Source organism: Xyrauchen texanus, chromosome 42 (genome assembly GCF_025860055.1).
Source record: "Xyrauchen texanus isolate HMW12.3.18 chromosome 42, RBS_HiC_50CHRs, whole genome shotgun sequence".
NCBI lineage: Eukaryota > Metazoa > Chordata > Actinopteri > Cypriniformes > Catostomidae > Xyrauchen > Xyrauchen texanus.
The window spans coordinates 13,817,089-13,833,570 of NC_068317.1; the positions used below are offsets into that span (position 1 = coordinate 13,817,089).

Here is a 16,482-nt window from a genome sequence, read left to right on the forward strand (position 1 = left end):
TTCATTTTTATGACCCTCTAATGGCTCGGTGGGGATCTCGCTGATCTGTGGAGTATGGTGTTGTGTTCATTTGATGGATTCGTTCATGGATTATCCTACACCAGTGATGGGTTCAAGTCTCAGAGTTCACAGAGTTGTCCCTAAGCCCTATTTGCGTTGTCTTGGCTGTGTGCTTAACATTGTCTTGTTGGAAAGTAAACCTTCAGCCCAGTCTGAAGACCTGAACACTCTGGACCAGATTTTCATTAAGGATGCCTCAGTATTTTGCTGTGTTCAGCTTTCCTTCAACCCTGGCCAGTCCCCCAGCCCCTACCGCTTTAAAATATCCGCACAGCATGATGCTGTCAACACCATGCTTCACCATTGGGATGGTATTGCTCAGGTGAGGAGCGGTGCCTGGTTTCCTCCAGACATTATGTTTAGAATTGAGTCCAAACAGTTCAATATTCATTTAATCAGACTAAAGAATCTGGTTTCGCACAGTCGGAGAGTCCTTTAAGTGCTAATACCAAGCGGGCTTTCATGTGCCTTGCACTGAGGAGAGGCTTCTGTTTTCCCTCTCTGCCATAAAGCCCAGATTGGTGGAGTGTTGCAGTGATGGTTGTCCTTCTACAAGTTTCTCCAGTCTCCACACATGATCTCTGGAGCTCAATCGGAGTGACCATCGGGTTCTTGGTCACCTCTCTTACCAAGGCCCTTATCCCCCGATTGTTCAGTTTAGCCTGGCAGCCAGCTATAGAAAGGGTGCTGCTTTTCCAAACTTCTTCCATTCACTGCTCTTGGGAAACTTCAACGTAGCCAACATTTTTGTTGCCTTCCCCAGATCTGTGCCTTGACACAATCCTATCTCTGAGCTTTACAGGCAGTTCCTTTTGAACTCATGGATTGTTTTTTCACTCAATGATCACTCAAAAATCACTCATTTTTCATACTGTCGGAATTTGGCTTGTAAATGGGAAATAAAAAAGTTAGGACTAGGGGAGAATGTTTTTTTTTACACTTGGTCACTTCATGTGTTTTTACTGATCGGAAAGCTATCCGATCATAAAAAGGCCAGATGTAAAAGGCCTCCAAAGCAGATTCAAGACAGTTATAAATCTGATCTTACAAACCACCTCCAGAAGTGGTTTGAGATGCATTCCAGTTGAAACTTGGTCAAGTGTAAATGCATTTGGCTGTTCAAGCCACATATGTAAACTTTACTCCACCAAAACAGCGATATATCCGCATAGGTAAATTACAGAATATAATAGAAGTAACCTAGCATTTGCATAGGACTCGTGTCGCCAAATAAATAATAACAGATTAAGAAACAGATGCACGTTGTAGGGGAGACAGAACCTTTTTCTTCATTTATTTGATGCAGATTGCTGATGAAACTAAACACCGATAAAAAGCACAGCTGGACATATCTTGCATACAACAAGCCCAAACGGGAAAAATACACCACACATGTGCACTGGGCACTTGGACTCAAAAATTACATCACAAATTTTAAATTCGCTGCACGGAATGATCAAAATCACAAAAGTAAACAAATTTTATTTACATATAGTGCAGGATTTGAAGATCGGATTTACATTATATCCATGTGACGGAGACAAATTGATGTGGCCAAGTGTAAATGGAATGTTTTTTCAACATGATCACACAGGAAGTCGGCATGTTGTTTATGAGAGTTCTGGTAACCTAGGATCAGTTGCATTATGCCGACTTACTGACAAGCGGCATCTCCTGTAAGACATTTTTGAATCTGCTGCAGTGTGTTTATCTTCCCTTGTGGCATGACGAGAAGCATGTTGTATCAGCAGCATGTGAGTCCCGGGTTCAGATCCTGCGCTGCAACCAGGAAGTAATCGCGTTTGCATTATCAGTGAATAGAGTTATTGGAGGTTGCATTTTTCCCTGTAACGTAAAAAAAAAATTCTGCACTGATGGTAAGGCTTAATTTTTGGGTTTTGGGTGGGGGGGTTTCAGTTTATAAAATATGCATTCCTGTTCACTGTATTACAGCCTGTACAGCTAAAAACAACTTGCTTTACAACTCTCTTTTAGTGCCCCTCCGTAGATATTACAGCTGGAATATGAAGCTCACATGTGCCCATATGCCCAACACACTTACCTCTTTGGACACTCGGGGCAATGTTATGAATTTTAGCAAGCACAGACCAATTTTAACTGGAGAAAAGTCAACCTACTGTTTTGTAGTTCACTAGATCATCACTCTGGATTATAAATGCAATGGCATTTATGTAAAGCAGTGCATTTCAACTGGTTTTGTGTCAAGACCCAGATTTTATATTATACATCAATTTGCAACCCAACATACTGCCAAAGTGCATTATCTTTCAAACATAACCAAAATATTTTAATATCCAAACATGAAATGTAGGCCTATTTTATTTAAATTGGATTGGATTGGGAAGGAGGTATTGCCCCAAGTGAAGGAGTTCAAGTACCTCGGGGTCTTGTTCACGAGTGAGGGGACAATGGAGCGGGAGGTTGGCCTGAGAATCGGGGCAGCGGGGGCGGTATTGCACTCGCTCTATCGCACTGTTGTCACGAAAAGAGAGATGAGCCGAAAGGCAAAGCTCTCGATCTACTGGTCAGTTTTTGTTCCTACCCTCACCTATGGTCATGAAGGCTGGGTCATGACCGAAAGAACTAGGTCACGAGTACAAGCAGCCGAAATGGGCTTCCTCAGAAGGGTGGCGGGCTTCTCCCTAGAGATAGGGTGAGGAGCTCAGTCATCCGTGAGGAGCTCGGTGTAGAGCCGCTGCTCCTTTGCGTCGAAAGGAGTCAGTTGAGGTGGTTTGGGCATCTGGTAAGGATGCCCCCTGGCTGCCTCCCTAGGGAGGTGTTTCAGGCATGTCCAGCTGGGAGGAGGCCTCGGGGAAGACCCAGGATTAGGTGGAGAGATTACATCTCCAAACTGGCCTGGGAACGCCTTGGGGTCCCCCAGTCAGAGCTGGTTAATGTGGCTCGGGATAGGGAAGTTTGGGGCCCCCTGCTGGAGCAGCTGCCCCCGCGACCCGACTTCGGATAAGCGGTTGAAGATGGATGGATGGATGGATGGATGGATTGGACTATCTAGGCCTAATAATATGTACAATTTTTAGCATGATAAAGCCTTAACAGGAATATGTAAATTTTTGTACATTTATAAATAGTTGCAGCGTAACACACGGTTTACCAGCGTAACCACGGAACAAACACCGAGCTAAATTATTTTGAAATTTGTCAAAATAACAAATTTCGAAGTTTGACATTAACATAAAAAATATGGGAATAATTTTCTCCCTTTTAAAAAGCTGGTAAGCGTATTTATTTCCTAACTTTGCATGATTATATAGTTTGTTGCATTTTATTATTGCATTGAACATTGTTTTTCCCTATCAGAATGAGTCCCAACCCACCAGTTGAGGACCATTTTCTCTTCTCTCAATGTAGAAGCTTGCAGGCAAGGTTAACGTTTAACATCCTTGATGTGTTTTCTTAGGCTAGATTACATTTCCAACAGCACAGGCTCATTAAACTTTACCAACACACCCAACATGCCAGCTTGGCATTTCAGTTAAAGATATAAAGTCCATTAGATAAGCCTGGCAGACTTTCCCACATAGTGATCCGTGTCATGCATCCAAATTATGAGATGCTTATCTAAAACCTCCCAGATTTTGGAGGCATTTTACATTTATTTCTCCAGATTTGTCTTTTTGCTTATTAATACTTAGGATCTGTATTATTGAATAGGCCAAGATCTTAGTCTGCATTTTATTGTGGTGATTGTAACAGGGAATGATATTAAAAGTCTTGTGTGTAGTCTCTAGAGACAAGATCTGGAGCTGTTCGACAAAAACGTCCTTTGTCATTGAGAAGCCTTGTGTCCAGATATCCATCTCTCCGTCTACTGATGATAAAAACGTGTTATATCCTGTATTGATGGTTTGTTTGAAAATATAAAGCAACACACTAATCTGTGACTGTCTCTTATCTCTTCTGAGTTCCATTTCATTAAAGCAAGAGGACCACTGAACCAATGTGTGTACGGTCGCCTGGACCAGCCATGTCATACAGTGTGGTTGGTTAGTCATATGGGTGGGCTGTATGATCAAAATGAACATATGAGTTCACGGTATGAGTAATTTCCTTTCACAGTTACGGTATAAATCACAATATAATTATTTTGGTATACTGCGGTATAAACGGTATAGCAAAATCTGTACCGCTATCACTTTGCATCGCTACCCCATGGTATACCGTCATACCGGCCACCCCTAGATAGCTTCACCCTTTTTTAATTGTTTTTCATTTTCTAAGTGCTGTATCTTTATTGAGCAATTTTGTGCATTTCATTTGGAAAAATATTGGGAATTCTTGTTAGACTAGAAAATATGATTCTGAAGATTGTGAAACTAGTAAAATGCCATTTTTGCAACATCAATGTCAGAAAAAAAACCTACTGACCTCAGATGTGTTTATGAAGGGATAAAATGATGTCACTGCTCAAGGAAACTTGACACTTGTTCACATTTTAAATGCCTTTGTAATCTGACCTTCTGACAAAGCTGTTAAGCTAACTGTATTTTACAAAGACTAACATTACACACAGTCAGGAATTTGCATTTTTGTTATGTCAAGCGTTTAGAGAGCCATGGTTCTTCTACTGTCGTATTTGCTTTTGACACTGCTCAGAACACTGTGAAAGTTTGATTTAGATTTAAAAACCTTGTGAAAACAGTATGGAGAGGGCTGTTGCACTTCATTTGGCAGTAAATTAATTTAGTTCCATCCACATGATGAACTGAATTAACATTTTAGATTGCAGTTTAAAATTTTAATTTCTATAGCAAAATGAAGAATGAAAAATCAAGAGTTTTTGCAAACACCTGCACATTTGTCACATTTGCAGTATAATGTTATGTTTACACTAAATAATTGAAAAATTGCTAATATTTCGGACCACAGAAGCAAATTCAATTACATGTGTGGAGCATGCAAGTGCGGCAGTCCAGCAGGCTGCCCTTGGGATCACACGCACTACTCAATCTATGAAGCTCAAAACTTACAGTTGAAGTCAGAAGTTTATATACACATAGCTCAGGGGTGGACTGGCCGTTGGGAGCATTGGCTGTTTTCCTGGTGGGACGGTGGGTAATTTTGGCTGTGGCAGCCCATTCTACAGGCAATATAGGCAGCCGCCCTGGGTTCCAACATTCTCACGCAGACCCCATTAAATCTCTGTAAGGTAAAACCAATATATTGGCTTTTATTTTGAAAAACTAAAAGGACTCTTACTTTACTGTAAATTACAAGTGCATGGCCTTGTGAGCGCATTAACTTTTGGTTAAAATATTTTATTTAATGACAACCTAAGTGTATGTAAACTTCTGACTTCAACTGTATGTGTAGGTGGGTCTGTAATACAAGCATTAAAATGTATTGTTTTTCAAAAGATGCGTATGTGTAAAAGTGTGTCGGAATCATGAAATAGCAGGGTCCTGCGCAGGAAGCTAAAGAAACAGTGAGATGCGGTGCAACTGTCTAAGATGTCGGTCCAGCATGTGTTTATATAAGAAAACAGTGGAAAAACGGAGCATACACGTTCTGTGTTAGCGGCCCCTATCTTATCAGTTCGGGCATGTCTGTGTGTTAGAGCCCTTGCGCTAATCAAGTTAGCTAGGCCTTATTAGTCATGCATGAAAAACTGACCTGAACCTGGCCAGTAACCTGGTGGTTCCTCTGGTCCCGTTGGGCCCAGGTCGGGTTACAGACCTCTATTGCTAAGTAGTTGCTATGACCCAGTTGTGTAGGGCTCTTTTCCAATGCGAGTCTATGGAATGTTATTGTCAGGCAGACAAAAATAAGCCACAAAATTTGAGTTGATATTCATGTATGTAGCACAAATGATGCCACATGCCAAAGTTTAATTGTTTGGGTAAGGGGTTTTGAAAAAACAGCACTAAAGAGAGTAAACTGACATGAGGTGAGGGTGATGCCAGCAAGAACAATCTAAAGCTGTAGTCTGCCGTGAATGGGAGGAAGTGTTGCACAAGAGGAAGTGGCCAGAGCACCTCCCACCACCGGGGTATTTATACAACCTACATATGATACACGAGGATGGGAGTCAATAATTACTTGAATATTAAGCCAACTATGAGCTATAATCAACCAAATCTGCTCTGACTCATCCCCTACCTTGATTAAACTGCGCAAATGCATTCGCTGCAGGCTTGAATCTTTTGTGGTTTTAAGGGGGTTGATGCCTTGTAGCCGTTAGACCGAAGTATTAAACGCAAGTTGTCTTTGACTTTGACATGGCACAGTTTGTGTCTGTGGTAATGGGCAAACTATGAACATTCAGGCAATGGTGCAGTGATGATGCTGTGTGGTTTAGCTGGCCTAAATGAATTTGAAGGAAGTCTGAAGCAAGTTTGAATTCAGGAACTTGACATGCAGTGAGAACCGGTTTAGTGATTAGTTGAAGAAAACATGAGCCTGAAGGCTTTAGTGTGTGAGGGCATATTTTGGGGTTAATTATGTGGGAGAAAGACTATAAAAGACAAACGCTGCATGGAATTGAAATGAGGAAATGCAGCTTGAAAGCATTTGGTTTATTGTTGAACGCTAGTGGCTGGATTACTGAAGTGTATTTCCTCATGAACTACTGTTAGTGAATGATGTCACTAAGCCCTATTTCTTTTGTATTTACTTATGTTTAGTGATTATGATGACACTGACATGATTTATTTTTTCCCTCTGTTTTGTCTCCTGCCTTTCTCTATTTGCAGAGTGTTAGTATTTTAGTCGGACTGCGACCTCGGCCGAGTGCCTAGGTAGGCCTCCCTTCTGTCATCTCCTCAGCTTTATTGTGGGTAAGCTAGAACCTTGCTATATTATATGTATTGTGTAATCTATTATGAATTCAATGTTTTATGACAACTGCTAAAAGCTAAGACATAGAATAGACTGTACGATATATTGTGCAGTCACTACTTTGATATTTATAGTAAAACTGTATAACTATTGTGTAATTATTGCTCTGTGACTCCTATTAAAGCTGCAAGCTACTCATAACTTAAAGTAGTTAACCCTTAAATGCATACCTTGGGTCTTTAGAGACACGAGACCTCATTCCACCCCTTGTACCTTAACCATTTTTTGGATTTGTTCCCAACCCAGTTTAGTATTCCTCAATCTATCTCTTATAAAGAGTGTAGCAATTATTTTTTTATATAATGGTGTAAGTACCCGAAGCGAGTAGGGTACCAGAGGTATGTAAGTGTGTTTTTGTTTTTTTCCGCACTTCCATAAATTATATTTCTTATGATTATTTAATACCTATTTTATGATTATTTCATATCTATTTAAGTTAACTAATACAGGATATATTTTTCTCTGTTTATTACAAGAGAAATTAATACTATATTCTTACAAATAGTTACTATATCACATTGAAGCTCCATGCAGCAGTGTAATATCAACAATGGTGAAATATCAGTAGTCCATATGCATGTACACATACATATTATACATGTTATTTCTTACTCAAGGTGGTGCTGATGTTTCAGAGATTCATTTGATTAGCATATGATATTGTTGTTTGATGAAGAAACGACATCGAAGTAAACTATAGCAAGTGTAACACATGAACAGTATTTGGGTGTACTACTGAAATAATGTTGTGCATCTATTTAGACTCAATAAGTGCCTGAGAATATACATATGTGTAATTTACTTGTAGCTTTTGTGTAGCTTATGTGTACATTGTGTTATGTGTAGCTCAATATGTGTTTGACAGCCAGTTGCATCTCGTAAAATTCCAGTGTGAAATTCATGAATCTTGTTGTAGATTTGTCCTGGTTTGTTGCATTATCTCTTTGTTTTATGAAAAATTAAACATAAAAATATGCAAAAATTTGACACTATCTTGGCATTTTGTACATACATTTTTGATAGATATTAGTAACGGATCTCTAAAGACCCGAAAATGTAAGCGTGTTTTGGAAAATTACCACACATTTAAAGGGTTAATCTGTAGTCAAGCTACTTTTTTTATTTACATTTTTTTTTTTTTATATATAAAAGTATTTGGACAAACTACAAGCTACCAACAAAAAGTTGCTAACTTGAAGCTATAAAATTATAGATACATAACAATTAAATGATTATATTTAATTCAGTAATATCACCTTATATTTATATATTTAATTAAGGTGACATTCCCTTATAAATTAACATACTTTTACTTTATTTGTAGTAAATCTATAGTAACCACAAAATTATCCATGGTTACTAAAGTGATGGTTACTGCAATATTGCTAAAGTAAAACCATTGTAAATGTATATAAGGTTTAATCAAATAAGGTGACATCAAAACAAAAAACAACTTTATTAACCGGACATGATTGCTTCTTTGTAGTCTTCTATGTTAAAGGGTTAGTTCACCCAAAAATGAAAACTGTCACATCATTTACTCAACCTCATGCCATCCCAGATGTGTATGACTTTCATCTGCTGAACTCAAATTAAGATTTTTAGAAGAATATCTCAGCTCTATAGGTCCATATAATGTAATTGAATGGGTGCCAATATTCTGAAGCTCCAAAATCGACATAAGGGCAACATAAGTTGCCATAAATACTCCAGACGACTCTGGTGGTTAAATCCATATCTGAAGCAATATGATAGGTGTGGGTGAGAAACAGATCAAAAGTACTTTTCCTTCACTTTCTCCTTTCTGTTTTTGGTCATCTACATTATCCTTGCCTTTTGCACCCTAATAGGCAGGTAGAAGAATAAATAAAAAAACAATTGATGAATTGTAATTTAAATATTTTAATGGAATGACCGTATAAAAAATCATCTCACCTATTCATTACCTAGCTATAATTTCATCTTTACAGTTATCATATATAATTAGCATATTCATCTATAGAATTTGGCTTGCAAAATGTAATGTTTATATATATATATATATATATATATATATATATATATATATATATATATATATATATATATATACATATCACATATTGAATTATATAAAAAAGCCAGTTTGAAATAAAGGATTGCCGCAATAAAGGAAGCTGCACTCTCTCTCTCTCTCTCTCTCTCTCTCTCTCTCTCTCTCTCTCTCTCTCATCATATAGAATCTTGTTTTGGAATCTTGGAAGTTGTTTATTGCACAAACAACTTCCTCTCTTCTGCATTCTCCTGATATTTTAGCAGTGAGCCTACATTGGCCAGTGAACCAATCTGGGTCCATTTGCTCCCATCTGATTCTGTTGTGTTTTAGGCAGCTGAATCGGGGTATGGGACATTCTTGGTTCAGTGTCTTCTGGTATGCTGAGTCCTCCTGACCTTATGGCTGTTGATGTATTGCAGGTGCAAAGCAGTCTTTGTTTATCATTCATCCTATACTGGTTTGCACTTTGAGATAAACTTGAAATTCTTTATTTTAAACCTTGTTCAAAATTGCCAACCATTTCTGTTAGTTAATTGTGTGTGTGTGTTAAGTGTTACTTCATGCAGCAGTGTTTGTTCGCATCTATTGCATAAAGAGTTTGTTCTTTTCAAGTACACTTAAAGGGATAGTGCACCCAAAAATGTAAGTTTGAATGAAAGAAAATCGGGTTTGGAATAACAAATGACTGGATCGTCATTTTTGGGTATCCTATCCCTTACAGCAATCTGATGAAGCAGAGTTATTTTCTCAGCAGTGTACCACTTGTTTCTGCAGATTGGATTCCTGACACACTTCTCTTTTCAACCAGTTCTGTCACAATTGTTTAACACTTTAGTAAAAAAAAAGAACGTCTTGCTTTACAATCATTTTTCCATCAGAGTTGTGATTTGAACCCGATTGTGTAACGTGGCCACTGCGGAAGTTAACAGAATTGTGGGACATAAAGAGGACTTGAGTAACGCTGCTTCCTGTTCCTCTAGAATAGCTTCTTATGTAATCACAGGGTCCGAGTTTACAGAAGGTGGCCTCATTTATATGCATGATGGAGGGGAGTCTATATCTACACAAATCATTGTTTTGTGGCTTCTCTCAAAATGTGGGTACTGAATGTGTTCCAGCTCTCAGTCGGGTGGGCAAGAATGCTTAAAGTTGTTACATTTGAAATGTGTGGGGATGGGACAAGGGATTATTCAAGGGCCTTGAAAAGTGTTGAAAGCTGCTATATTTCATTGTAGAATTATTACATAACCTGTTACTAAATACATTTACACTGGTTTATATGTACCCATGAGGATTCAGTATTTCGGTGAATCTCATGAAATCATATCCATGTTAAATATATAAATCAATAAATAATAATAAATATATATATATATATTTATTATAATTTATTGAGAACAGTGCATCTATTGTAATGCAAAGTATTGCTCTGACATTGTTTGCAGCCACTTGATGTGATATTTTGTAATCTGATGCAATGTAAGACATTTGGGAGACACTTATCATTAAGATGACAGCATGCCTCCACCCTTATGACTCTCTTGGCTTGCATTTTGTACCCTCTACCCTGTTTTATTATTTTTTTATTATTGTATTTATTACTTTTTTCCCCACCCGTGACTATTTTTGCATTTGTTCCCATGGATACCCTGATAAGCCGTCACACACACAATTGATGACAATGAAATGGAGAACACACCTTTTAATCAACCAACACATACAAAACATGGTGTTGCGCGTTACAGGAGATGCATCTGGATTATTCCAAAAATTGTGGCTGGAAGCCAATGTAAATGCCTTGTACATTTTAAAAGAGAGGATGGATTATATGTGTCTAGCAGTGGAGCCTGAGGTGAAATTTGAACTGTCACCCCCTCCACATGCATGTCAGCCAATGCTGCCTCTTTCTGGTAATCTTAAAAATTGCCACTGCAAGAGGATTCTCCACTTAATAGGTTTTGCATGTTTGCTCCAAGTGATTTGTTGTTGGAATAACAGTGTCAGAAATGGCTGGAGGTATCAGTATCAGTTTACAGTCAATGTTTAATCAAAGCATTTTGACAAGAGATGAATTAGTGCAGATATAATAAATACACACAGCTTCAAAATATAGCCACAAAATGTGAACATTACAAATGTTAACATGATTTTAGTGTGATAAAATCACTTACAGGTTTTACGGGCATTGTGTTGTCATGGGACAGCAAGTTTCAATATTGGATAACTTTATAACTTTTTATAATTTATTATATTTATGTATCACACTAAATCACAAATTATAACTTCTTTATCACAATTAAATCATTTTAACATGTACAATTTTTATGTGGCTATATTGTTGTTACAGTGTGTATTTTAGGTCCTATTTATGGAGGGCATTTGCACCTGGTCTTCATGATCGTATAGCTATCCAATCAGTGAAAACACATTAAGTAGCCAAGTGTAAATACCCCATTAATGTTTCTGGACTGACCCCATTCACTTCCATTGTACAGTGCCAAACTGTAACTGATATATATATATATATATATATATATATATATAAAGAGTTTAAATGATTTTTTTTTGTGGTAATCAACATTGTGCCACAAATTATTTCAACAGAGATAAACTTGAACGTAAAACAATCAGTCTGAGTAGCTAGAATAATATACTGCCTATAGTTGTAGTGGAACAGTGATTGTAACTTTTTGTAGTTGTAACTAGATTTTCTGTGGTAATTGCCAGTGCAAAACTCATCAACACAATGCTAGGGTGTTGTGGTTGGTTGCCAGGGCATTGCTATGTGGTTGCATATGTGTTTTGAGTGATTTTTAGTGCGTTGCTGTGTGGTTGCTAGGGTGTTCTGGGTGGTTGCTTATTGCCCCATATCAAAAACCGGATAAAACTCACATAGTAAGTTTTAACTTCGATTGTGTATGGCTTATTTTGTACACCAGGTGGCACCATCTACAAAGTTATAATCATGTGTGGGTGTGTTATCCAGAAATTGCAGTCTGTATTTTTGGTATCTCCATCTGTTTCACTACATAATACTGTTTTTTGCACATCATTATCCCATATCATTTCTGATCAGATTCTGACCTACTCTGGCTTAATCAGAATTGAATCAAACTACAAACTGTACCCAAGTAGTCAAGGGTGGTGCTAGGGGCAGATCCTGGAAAGATTTCTGGATGCCATTAGACAACTATAACCTGTAACTCTATGCATTACCTTTTCAATAAAGACTCAACTCTGCATAAGTGATTACCCCAGTAAGATGCATGTCTTGACTATCACAACTGGTAAATGCATCTGCAAGACATTAGTCTCCTCTATAGAGCAAGCGAGAAAAACAACAAGCATAAGAGTTTAGTGCACTGAAAAATTTAACTTATGACATTATTTACACACTCTAAAGTTGTTCCAAATGTATGCTATTATGTTTTTATTTAAAGAGTAGAATTTTAGAAGAACCTTGTTATGTTCCTCTTTCTGTACAACCAGCTGTTAAGATCCAAAAACGGCACTAAAGCTTCATAAAAAGTAATGCATATAACTATGCACTTTTCTCCTTCATCTTTTAAAGCCATGCAATAGGTTTAGTTGGGGAAAAAACTGAAATTGATGTTGTTCTTCACTGATAATATTCAGCGCCACATCCAGATTTGAAAATGGCCCATCAGCGTTTCTGTCAAAACGGCATTGGTTTTCATGTATGTAGTAACAAAATGTGACTCTCCATATTGTAATTCTGGAGGCGAAAGGATCTAGATATAAACTTCTGCAAAGGTGAGGATTGTACAGAGAATAACAACGTAAATTTTGGTCCTTTACTCACATAGAGCTTTTGTTTCGCTTTAGAAGACTTGGAATATTGCGCAAAAGTTGTATGGACTAATTTCATGATGTCTTCTTTATTCGTTTATTTTGGTATTTATGGGATTCTTTTTTATATATATTTATTTTTGTATATTTGTATATAAAAAGAGCTATTTTAAGTTATTTTTTGTGTTAAAAAATACAAACGTAAAAGTTTAAAACAACATGAGTTTGAGGAAATAAGACTTAATTAAAAATTGTGGGTGAACTGTTCCCTTAAAAACACCTTACACATTTTTTCTATATGACTTCTGTACCACTGACTCACTTGAAAAGTGAATGTATATTGCACTGTTACTTTTCCGTTGACATTCAGCAATAGTTGCCCTTTAAAGAAATGATGTGAGGTGAAGTGGTGCTGTGAGAGAGCAGACACAGACACAGCCACTGCCTAGAGTTCTGTGCGACATCTTTTAAGTATGAGATGCATCCCAGTGTGTTTTATGAGTCAGTCAGCGCCCTGCTCTGAGACATGTTGATGCAGCTGAAGGGAGGGGAAGGATTAGTTAAATATTCATTGGGTTAGCTCCCCTTTCATTTACTGTGTGTCATATACACACTGCACTTACCGCCCACCCATGCATACCACAGACATTTTTTTTATGGACGCTGTTGTTCCATTGCTGAATAAATGTCAATGACAAAATCATTCTCCTTTGACTGTCTTCAATATATTTCAAAGTTGAAACTATGTTGTGAAATATAAACAATGCTTGCCTGCAGTGTGCACCTGGTATCATAGTGATCAATTCATCAGTGCACGCTAGTCCAAAAGATAAAATATTATTCTTCGTAATCTTTCATCAAAATGTAATGCTTCTCCACCTCTGAAACAACTTTGCTTTTTTCTGACGTCATCTAGGCCAGAAATGTAACTGTAATTGTAATTCTAGCAAGAGACTTGCAGCTGTACATCATCACGCCGTTATCTATTTATCTCCTAGCCAATCACATATCAGCCATTGCTTTACAGCCTGCTTACAATCTACCACCTTGCTGTTTCTGTGTGCCAACACGGCAACCTCCTCCTCCCTACCACCACCTGTTTAGTCCCGTCCTGCCTTCTATCTCTGGCAGGATCTGGCAGTTCATGTTATAATTTTATCGGACTGCCAGATAGGGCTTGCACCGAAGAGACAGTACATTATTTACTTCAACTTTACTTTAGTCTGCGAGTCTTCCTGATAGAAATAATGTTAAACAGTTGCCAAATATCAATTTAGGCATTGTTTTAGGCTGCTTTTAAAGGGTTATGCAGCCTTTGAAAGTAGTTAATGTGGTAATTTAATGCCAATTAATTTGGCTTGGTGTCAGTTTAATTCAATTACAATTCACAAGCTCTCGATATGATTCCATTCCGACTGAAAAGGTTTCATTCGGATTTGATTCGATTTTACTAGACTTATTAGATTCATTTGAGGATATTTCAGTTATGGTGTTCAATTACATTTGAAAATAATTTTGCTCTCAGATAATTTTGTGCATTATACAGGGAAGCTTTATTGCTAAAAATTACAGATTGGTCCACAATTTAAAAAAGAAAATATTTTTTATTCATTTGCCACTTTCAAATGATATGTTTGGTAAGTTGAGTGAGTTTAGCAGAAAGCAGTGATAGTGATGCCAGACGGCAGGTGCTCTACTTCACGCAGCCCCTGAAAATATGCATAGAGTAAAAAAATTGCAATTAATTGGAAAACCAATATTTTTTACCCTGCCCTACAATATACCTACTTTTCACAATTCCAATAAATTCCTGATGAAAAATTTGTTTTTCCCTTTTTTTTTTGCTTCGTCACATTATGAAAACAAATGTAGGTCATTTGAAACTTTTTTTTCCCTCCCTTTACCCTTCTCTCTCTCTCTTACCTGATTATGACATTTACTGTACATCTGTCCTTTTAATTCTGGATATAAGGGGTTTCTTATGTGAAGTTTCTTATGCTGAAATGCTACCCTAAAACCCTTGAGTTAAAATATGTAAAAATTATTTGTAGAAACCTCTGAAAATAGGGAGTGGCCCTCTGCATGTGCCACTTCACAATCTGTCAACAGAGGGTGCTCCGTCCCTAGAAAATGAATTTGAGCCTTGTGCTCTAAACCAAATTAAAAAAAAAAAGCCATCTCAGTTTGACAGTGTCCCAGCCCTCTCACTGAGCATGCACAGCACCCCTCCATGCCAAATACTTGCTCAGAATTAAGAAAACCGATAGACGCTAAAGTGAGCATTCAACTTTTTTTTAATCATAGTACAGCATAACAATATGTGTCAAATGTGTTAAAAACCATTTACAATTTATAGTGCTGAGTCAGCCAATATCAAAAGGGATTTACTGCTTAGAAAAAGGGTTAATGAATGCAGAGAGACTTTAGTTGTGACACATTCACACAGCTGCAATAACATTTGCATTCAACTTTTTCTCCAAATCGCTACCTTCAGGTTGTGCGAATGTGTCCCTGGACGTGTTGGGGCGACAGCCCATGTTTAATCTGTACGCAGAGGCTAAATCTGTGCTTGTCTTGCACCAAATTAATTTCTCGACTCCTGTACAGACTTTGACAGCAAAAGAGGGAATGTTTTAAGAGTTCCTGTATTTTCCAGTTCTGCTGTTTCATGAAATGAAGAGTCCAGTGAAGAGTGTATTCACTTACGCTAGTGGTGACATTTGAGGGAATGTTTAAATGCAGGATGCGTAAAGTTCTCTCACTGTACACTCGACGTCCTGTAATGTTATTTTTGTCGTTTTAGGCTTGATTTTACAAAAAAGGATAATTTTCAAGATTACAATAATCTAAGCAGCTTATATGGAAGTGACGCATGTTTGTTGATTAAACACTGAACGCTTGAAACAGGGGCGGCTTTTCTCCCAACATTTCAGATGAGGTGCGCCTGGTTTGGCTTATGATATTCGGTTGCCATGGTTTCCTGCTTTTATCATGAGAGGTACAGTGCAGCCTAAGAGGTCCTATTGTAGATGAGATTAACCAAAAATGCTACTCCGAACATTGCCAGTTATCACCATACACTACCATCTACTTGAGAATTATGTTAATTTATTTTTTGAAGTAATAACAATTATAATGGATGAAGTGAGAAGCAATTGAATCACTGAAATACTGACACTGTTTGAGTGGCACCAAAGCTAGTTTGCGTAAAAAGTCACAGTTGCCATTTGTCGGTGTTGTTGTTGCTGCAATAACAGTCAAACCGCCAGCACCAATCACAGACATCCTTCAAAAATGCTGCGTCTTCACTGGCTTACTCTGCAGATTGTTACGATTTGCCACAACATGCTTAATGAAGGCATTAAAATGAGGCTGTTTACTCCAGTGTCGCCATTGAGGGTGTGTCTACAAATCGCAAACAAACACACGCTCTCCGTTTTTCTACTAATCAAATTATGCACCCTTCAGTTTTTTAATGCTGGGTGGGGTCAGGCAGGTCATGGGCTTGGTGTATGCAAGTTTCGGGGGTGGATGAAGTATATTGCTCCCTCATTTTGTGCCCCTTCGATTGGGTGAGTGTCAGGGGGTCGGGTGGAATCAGTGCACATCTACTTGGCTAATACGATGTGGCTGCAAGCCCCAAGAAATTTAGGTCAAGTTTAAAACTGCAGACAAGGATATAAGTGATGCTGCTGAAGACT

General features: G+C 37.8%; 1 protein-coding gene across 5 annotated transcripts in view; it reads left to right on the forward strand.

Annotated features, from left to right (window-relative positions):
* Positions 1 to 16,482, forward strand: part of LOC127634872 (CYFIP-related Rac1 interactor B-like) — a 74,266-nt gene that overhangs the window by 25,325 nt on the left and 32,459 nt on the right. For 4 of the 5 annotated variants that reach the window (XM_052114597.1, XM_052114602.1, XM_052114599.1 and 1 more), the window contains exon 2: positions 6,792 to 6,875. The gene's annotated coding sequence lies outside the window, so the exon portion shown is untranslated. The remainder of the gene's footprint in view (positions 1 to 6,791; positions 6,876 to 16,482) is intronic. The other variant, XM_052114601.1, reaches the window with a different exon arrangement.